Genomic DNA, 7308 nt, shown 5'->3' with positions numbered 1-7308 from the left:
ATCTCTATTGGCGCTTGCTGATTGTTCATATCTTGTCTCTCATGTCGTCCAGCTCCAGGAGACGACTCTGAAGCTCTTGGTATGGTAGTACCCTGCTGTTTACGGCTCTGGACAACAGTGGCTCGGGGGTGTTCATGACTGTCTGTTCTCCACGCAAATTCGTCAGTGGCAGTAACTTGAGGACGCGGATACTTGAGCAACTTTTCGCCGTCTGTTGTGAGAAACTGCTTGAGCAATTGTTGGCCGTCTGTTGTGAGGAACTTGATGAGCTCAGGAGGAATGAGACTCGTGATAGCGTCCAGAACTGGGTTGTCGGGCATCTTTATCCCATTGGAGTAGAGCTTCACAATGTCTTCAAAGGAATCGAATTCGTTGGGTGTTGGATCCAACAGAGATTGGAGCTCTGGAGCTCGGGTGTGAAGCGCTCCAATTACCTTCTCAGCAGGTACCATTGATGATGGATACCTGCTGTCCCGTAACAGATTTTCAGCAGACTTATTTGACGTGATCAAGGCTTGCTGAGGCGTACTTTTCACATTCAACTTGTAGAGTCCTCCTATGCGAATACCTGTAGCAATGGGCTTCATCTGATCCAACAAATCTTTAATAATGCAATAAGATTTAAAAAATTCTACCTTGAGGTCCTGATCTGTAATCTTGGACACAGAAATTAGGTTCTTCTTAATTCCAGGTACATACCACACATCAGATATATTCCTGATCTTACCATCAGGCAGAGTAACAAGGACATCTCCATGTCCCTTGATCTCGTACCCACTATTATCTCCAAGATAGACTTTTACTCCAGTGTTGGATTCTTTAAAATTTCTGAACCATTGCTTTTTACCTGACATATGTGAGGAGGCTCCAGAATCCACAATCCAAATATCTGATTCATCCTCCTCAGTAGCAGTGTCACCCTCGGCCATAAATAGTTTAACATCCAGATTCTGATCTGGGTCTGTATCTGAGTCTGCATCTGCCAAATGACCTGCATGCCTTTTCTGATTGTACCTCTCTTGATTTGCCTTCTTCTTGCGACAAAATTTAGCAATATGGCCTATCTTACCACAATAAAAAACATTAAGGAGCAGAGTCATTTCTATACGAGGTCATACCTTGTGGTGTCATTTCTGATGTGTTGCCCCTCCTCTGATCAGCCATCGCTCTCCCTTTTGGCTTGAACTTTCTTATCAATGCAAGATCTGGATCTTGAGGCTTGAGAGACGACCTCCTTTCCTCTTCATGTAGAAAAATTCCAGTAAGTTCTTCAAAACTTGGAGGCTTTTCCCTTGCATTCAATCCAGTTATAAACATCTGATAGTCATCTGTCATACCGTTCATGGTGATTGTCACTAGATCATCATTTTCCACGGTTTGACCAATATCAGATAGTTTATCTTTAACTTCCTTTATCCGAGATAAGAATGACGAAACAGACTCATTCTCCTCCATCTTGATTGAGAGGATCTTCTTCCTGAGGAACAAGGTGCGGCTGGTGTTCTTGATTTCATACATGTCTTTGAGAGTTGTCCAAATCTCATTTGCTGTCTTGCAATCTTGAATATGAGGGATGATGCAATCTTTAACTGACAATTTTAGTAGGACCTTTGCCTTCAGCTCCCTTTTCTCCCATTCTTGAATTGTTGCATTCGTTCCACCATTTGAAACATTTTGCTTACCTTCATCACCGATGACAATGCTGTAGGTATTCTGACCTTCAAGCAAAGTCTGAAGCTTAAATTTCCAATTTATGTAATTGGAACCATCCAATTTGCTGCTTTCATTTAAATAATCTGCCATCTGAGAATTCATCTTGAAAAAAAAAACAGGTTACCCGGCAACCGTTTTTTTTTTTTTTTATTAAGCCGCCAGCGAAGGTGAGGTCGAACCGGGAACTTCCAGAAGATGGGAAGAAAGCCCTCGAATGATCTGGTATCACACAAAATATCGATTCAAGAATATCGATTTCCACGAGCAACCCAAAGCGCAGAGGGTCACCTTTCCGATCAGGGCTGGATCGTATGCCGAGGAGCAGCTTGGGCTGACATTATAATGCCAACAATCACGCCAAACAGCCCCAGTGCAAATATGTTCGTAGATGGAACACTCTCTAGCTTTGTCTGTAGAATGATTGCCACAATAACACCATATATGGCCACAGCTTCACAGAAAATTACACTGATAAGATTTTTGGATGTAATACGCGGAGCCTTAATTGCCGCACCGATAAGACTACTTCCTGTTGTATATATGCCCCAGGCAGCGCCCAATACAGAAACCCCAATCGCTATGCCAATACCCATTGCAGAATATGCATAGGTTGAGGAGCAGCTTCAACGCTGTTCGATCCACCCTTCTCCACGGATTTCACGCGAGCAACAATCATGGATCGACTGTGAGCTCAAGAACGCCGACCACCGATCTCCTCACGTAGCTTTGAGCTCTTCAAATTTCTTGCCGTCCCTTCACCTTTCAACTCCAGCAGAAGCCCTTCAATTAGAAAGACCAATTACAAATTTCAATTCTAGAGACAGAATCGGTTCGTCCCAATTGAATCAATTTAGATTTAAGACTAAAATCGGATCCGAATTTCGAATCACCATTCGGTTACTCCGTCCTCGAAATTGAGGGCATAACTCTGCGGATCATACTGAAACTGGGAACGTTTAGGCTTCCTACATGATCGGCTTCTGCCGCCCTTATTGAACACCACACATACAAAAAATTTCCACCGGATCTGTATTCTTCTGCCCAAGCTCCGCTTCCTTCCCGCTTCTGCAACTTTTGCTTTTGGCCCTCCGTATATTTTAACATGGGCGCTTATTCTGAGACGGCCTATACCATAAGTACAGCTCCGGAACAAACATGGGATACATGATTTAGGCCGAGAGCCTGCGCGGGCGGACGATTCGTCAAAGCCGTCTTCACTCAGCAGGAGTGGAGCACTCTCATGATTGATAAAAAAATGCAGTGCTCTTACAGAGCTCTCTGTTGGTCTGCAAGTTCCCACGAGCACTTCAGAAGAGGTCTCAAAAGAAAATGCCGATCTACAAAAAGAAATGCTTCCGATCTCCTTGAAGGGCTGTTACGATCTCTTCACAAACGAGGCAACCACACAACACACAGGCCTCTGACCTATTGCTCTGATACCATGATAAAAAATGCAAAAGACAGAAGTTTGGACAAACACACGGGAGCTCACAGGTGCAGATCACCAGGAGCTCCCTCCAGCAAATGCATTCGGTTCATATTATTCATTAATCATCAGAAATTAAATAGATACACAAGCATAAAACAGATTCCTAATTAATAGGAACTGAATGTCAAATAAGGAGCAAATCATAACTACTAACCTATTCTCCATTAATTTCTAACAGTAATTTTGTATATTGCACTCTAAAAGAAATTTGTACTTTAATATATTTAATCCCTCTAGAAACTCATAGACTTAAGTTTAAGGATATAATTCTAATCAAATTTTTAAAAAAATTACATCTTTCATAACTTTTCTCTAATTAAAAAGATAATAAATAATAATAATAATCTATTTATTTTAAGGTCAAAGCCAAGTTAGACACCAAAATAATAATAATCATCATCATTTAATTTTAAGGTCATAGCCAAGTTAGACACCAAAATTGTTGTATGAGACACTTGTTTGTGGGACAACCCCTTTTAGATTTGAACCTTTGACTTCTTAAGAAGAAACACACTTTTTTATTATCTTAAAAAGTGTAATATACTTAAGAAATGTTATTATATTTATGACCACAATGTAAGAAATAAATATTGTGTAACAAGTCATATGACAATTATTATTAATGTGTAATAATGATTAGTTATAGAACAATTATTACATGATATTTATTTATTACATTATGATAATATATATAATAATAGACCTTAGTTATACTATAAAAATCTTCCTCAAATTTGAAAATATTAGTTAAATTTGATTAGATTTTTTTAAATCACTAGGAAAAATAAGTCCTTTTGCAACTTTTTATGGATTAAAAAGTGTTTGTTATGAAGGAAATGTCTCCTATTAATATTCTATCCTTAAATTTGAAGGGGCTTCCTAGATTTTCAAAATTTTATCCACATAAAATATGAGGAACTTTAAATTTGATTTGAGGAGGTTGTTCAAAATTAATTGTATACAACCTCTAGTAGTTTAAGAAGGTTATTTAAAATAGATTTTTCTTTTATTTTTAAATGAGTATGTATTTATTAAATCCGCGTTGATTCACAGTCGAAAAAACCCGGAGATATATCTTCCAAGAGAAAACCCAACTGGGCATTCATATTATACTGCCTAAAACATCTAACTACAACCATAACATATAGAGAACTTTCCTGGACAATTCTATAGAAAACTAATAAGACTAATTATGTAAGTCGAGTATGTCGAAGCAAACATTTCAAAAAAGTAGAGCAAGATAACTATCACTAGTCACTAACACTAGCAGGCAGATTAAGGTTAAAATCGTGATTCCAGCTGACATCCTGATGATGAGCATTTTTCCCTTGAGATAACTTGAAATGTAGCTCTGATATCATGTTTCTCAGTGCATCCACTTCGTCATACAACCAAAAAAATTGGAATTTGAGGGTCTGCACCTCTTATGCCATCTCTATCTAAGAATGGGTTAATTGATAGAACTTGATTTGTAGCTCACGGTCAACCTGTCGGAGGGACTTATCAGTAGAGAAACATTGAGAACATGGGTTGTCCTTTGAAGGATTCATTTTTATAGTAACTGTCAACCTAGATTTTGGTAATTGAGGAATATGGTTGCAACTTGTTGTGAATAGAGATATCCCCACACAATAAACACAAAAGATGGCCAAAATGATCTGAAAATGATAGGAAATCTATTTGATACAAATTAAAAATTTTAGTAGTTCCTGAACCTAAGGATGAATTCGAAATAGAACCAAACTAAGGATAGATACAACTATTTGAATATAGTAATAGTAACAGATACCATAAACTAGAGAATCCTAAATATGGATTTGTGTCTCATTTTGTGCAAATTTTGTCCATAAGCTTGCTGAAGTAGGCTTCCCCAATTATAACTAGAGAAGCCTAAATATGGATTTGTGTCTCATTTTGTGCAAATTTTGTCCATAAGCTTGCTGAAGTAGGCTTCCCCAATTGTTGCCTAGTGATTATAGGCTTAAGAAGATACAAAATAAAGGATGGAAAAACCAGAATAGATGAAAATTAAAGAGATCCCACAAATGAAAATAAGTGACTAAGAGAAGGGAATTAACTAGTTTAATATGACCATACTCCTTCAGTTCTCCAAAAATATGTTGTAAAACAATTGCCAAATCTCTCAAAATGAATCTATTAGGATTTCACATTGAACATAGTGAGAAAATTCAATAGACATTTCAAACATTAAAGTTATCTCAAATTTTGTATGAAGATGCAATTCATTTCCATGATCTGATCTTCATCAATGTCTGATCATACTAACCATGAGGACTTATTGTTGTGAGTATCAATATGTTTCTATCAACCTCATCGTTTCCATCAGATGCAAATATACAAATTGAGACTATCTACTCCTTCATGTATAACTTACCACCATCATCTTATGCCAAAATTCATCTCCCATGGAAAAATTAGGCCTTAAGCACTATATAGCTCTTATACCATGTTAGTAATTAAGCACAAGGGAGACACACCAATAATATCACATAAAAGGATTTATGCCATATTCAACACATTGTATTGGTATCAGAAAAGGAATTATCTTGATTACACATTCTTAAGGCTTGTCGAAGTGGCCAGCGGGGCCCTCTCCGTTTCCATTGAAGTTTGTTTACATAAAAGGATTGTTGAAGTTGTAAAACTGGTGAAAATTTTCAATTTGGAGCCTCCTGCCACCTTGTGTCTTTTTATTGTACTTCACATCATGTATGTGTACCTTCTCCTCCATTGTCCCATTACTCAACCTTCTCACCAACTCCCTTTCTAATGCAATTAAATCCTTCTAAATGCAATACCTCTCATTTGAAATTTGAATTTTGAACACCTTGCGTGCATAATGAATACCTCACATGCTGATTTTTAGAAATATGTTTCTTCCTTTAAGAGCTAGCTCGTAACTACATGCTAAAGACACTTGATGTTTTGGGTTTTACTACAAAAGCTTAAGAAATCCCTTTCATTATTGCAAACATTTACAGATACAACATGTGGCCTAGATTTCTGTCTACATTGCATCATGTCCACCACTGGCTTCCAACTTCGCCCTAGGAGGACGAATCAAATTTTCTGTATAGGTACTCAACGGGCTTGAGAAATACCATTAGCAAGGCCATTACTATGTATTTTCCAAGAAGAGGAGATCATCAACTCTGGAGTTAGCTTTAAGGATAAGGAGAATATGCAACATCAGTAAATCTCCTTACTGCTTAAAAAAAGGGCTAAATTGTGGGGCATGGACTGGAAAGAAGATATTATTTTCCCTGAATAGATTAAATTCATGACGATGGTAGATGGATAAATATCCCCATAAAATCAAGTGAATCTCAATAGATATATATTAATGGCAACATAGATATTTATTTATAGGCTAACAATGTGGCAAGAACTTTTTTTCCTAGTCTCAAGCCGTGGGAAAAAGTTGTAGATTTATTTGGGTGCACTATCTTTGTCCAAAATTAAAGGCATAAAAATTTACCCTAATGAGGAGGAGCTTATTATTTGGTTACATTGTCTTCTTGGTAATCAATACGTGTTATTTTCATTACCAACTCTTAAATAAGTGATTGAGAGAAGGGGAGGAGCTAGTCTAATACCACCATACTCCTTCACTTAAACTTTGTTAAACCCATTGAGTGATGTTCCTATCCCAAAAGAAAAATTTCTAGGTTTCTGAAAAGGAATGGAGAGTGGAGAATAATCAAATGGAGGCATACGTAGTAGAAGTTGGTGTTGATTCTCCAAAATCTAGAAAATTTCACGTAGGCTAATCCTTTACAAATGTAGCTAATCCCTAAGATTGCATGGACATTGTTGATGGGAGGTCCAAGGGAATTAACAGGCATGTTGAGGTTGTTATCCCCACCAAAACAGGCATGTGCTACTGCCCAATTCTAACACCTACACACTCCATTATCCCATTGATGAAAGACATAATATAATGGGATCCTTCAATCTTCCAAACTGATAGAAATGGAATGATGAATTAGCTACTCACTCATGAAAGAATAAATGTGATGTGAAACCATCAATATGAACTTAGAGCTATGGGATATAAAATGTAGTACTATGCCAGTCACTTATTT

General features: G+C 37.4%; 1 pseudogene; it reads right to left on the bottom strand.

Moving 5' to 3' along the window:
• Nucleotides 1-2009: 2009 nt before the first annotated feature.
• LOC149186769 (V-type proton ATPase subunit c''2 pseudogene) lies at nucleotides 2010-2306 on the bottom strand (annotated as a pseudogene).
• Nucleotides 2307-7308: the final 5002 nt, after the last annotated feature.

Source organism: Pinus tabuliformis, chromosome 3_1 (genome assembly GCF_031772625.1).
Source record: "Pinus tabuliformis cultivar Carrire ecotype Pingquan chromosome 3_1, CPIR1, whole genome shotgun sequence".
Lineage (NCBI taxonomy): Eukaryota > Viridiplantae > Streptophyta > Pinopsida > Pinales > Pinaceae > Pinus > Pinus tabuliformis.
This window is presented reverse-complemented; position numbering and strand designations above follow the sequence as displayed.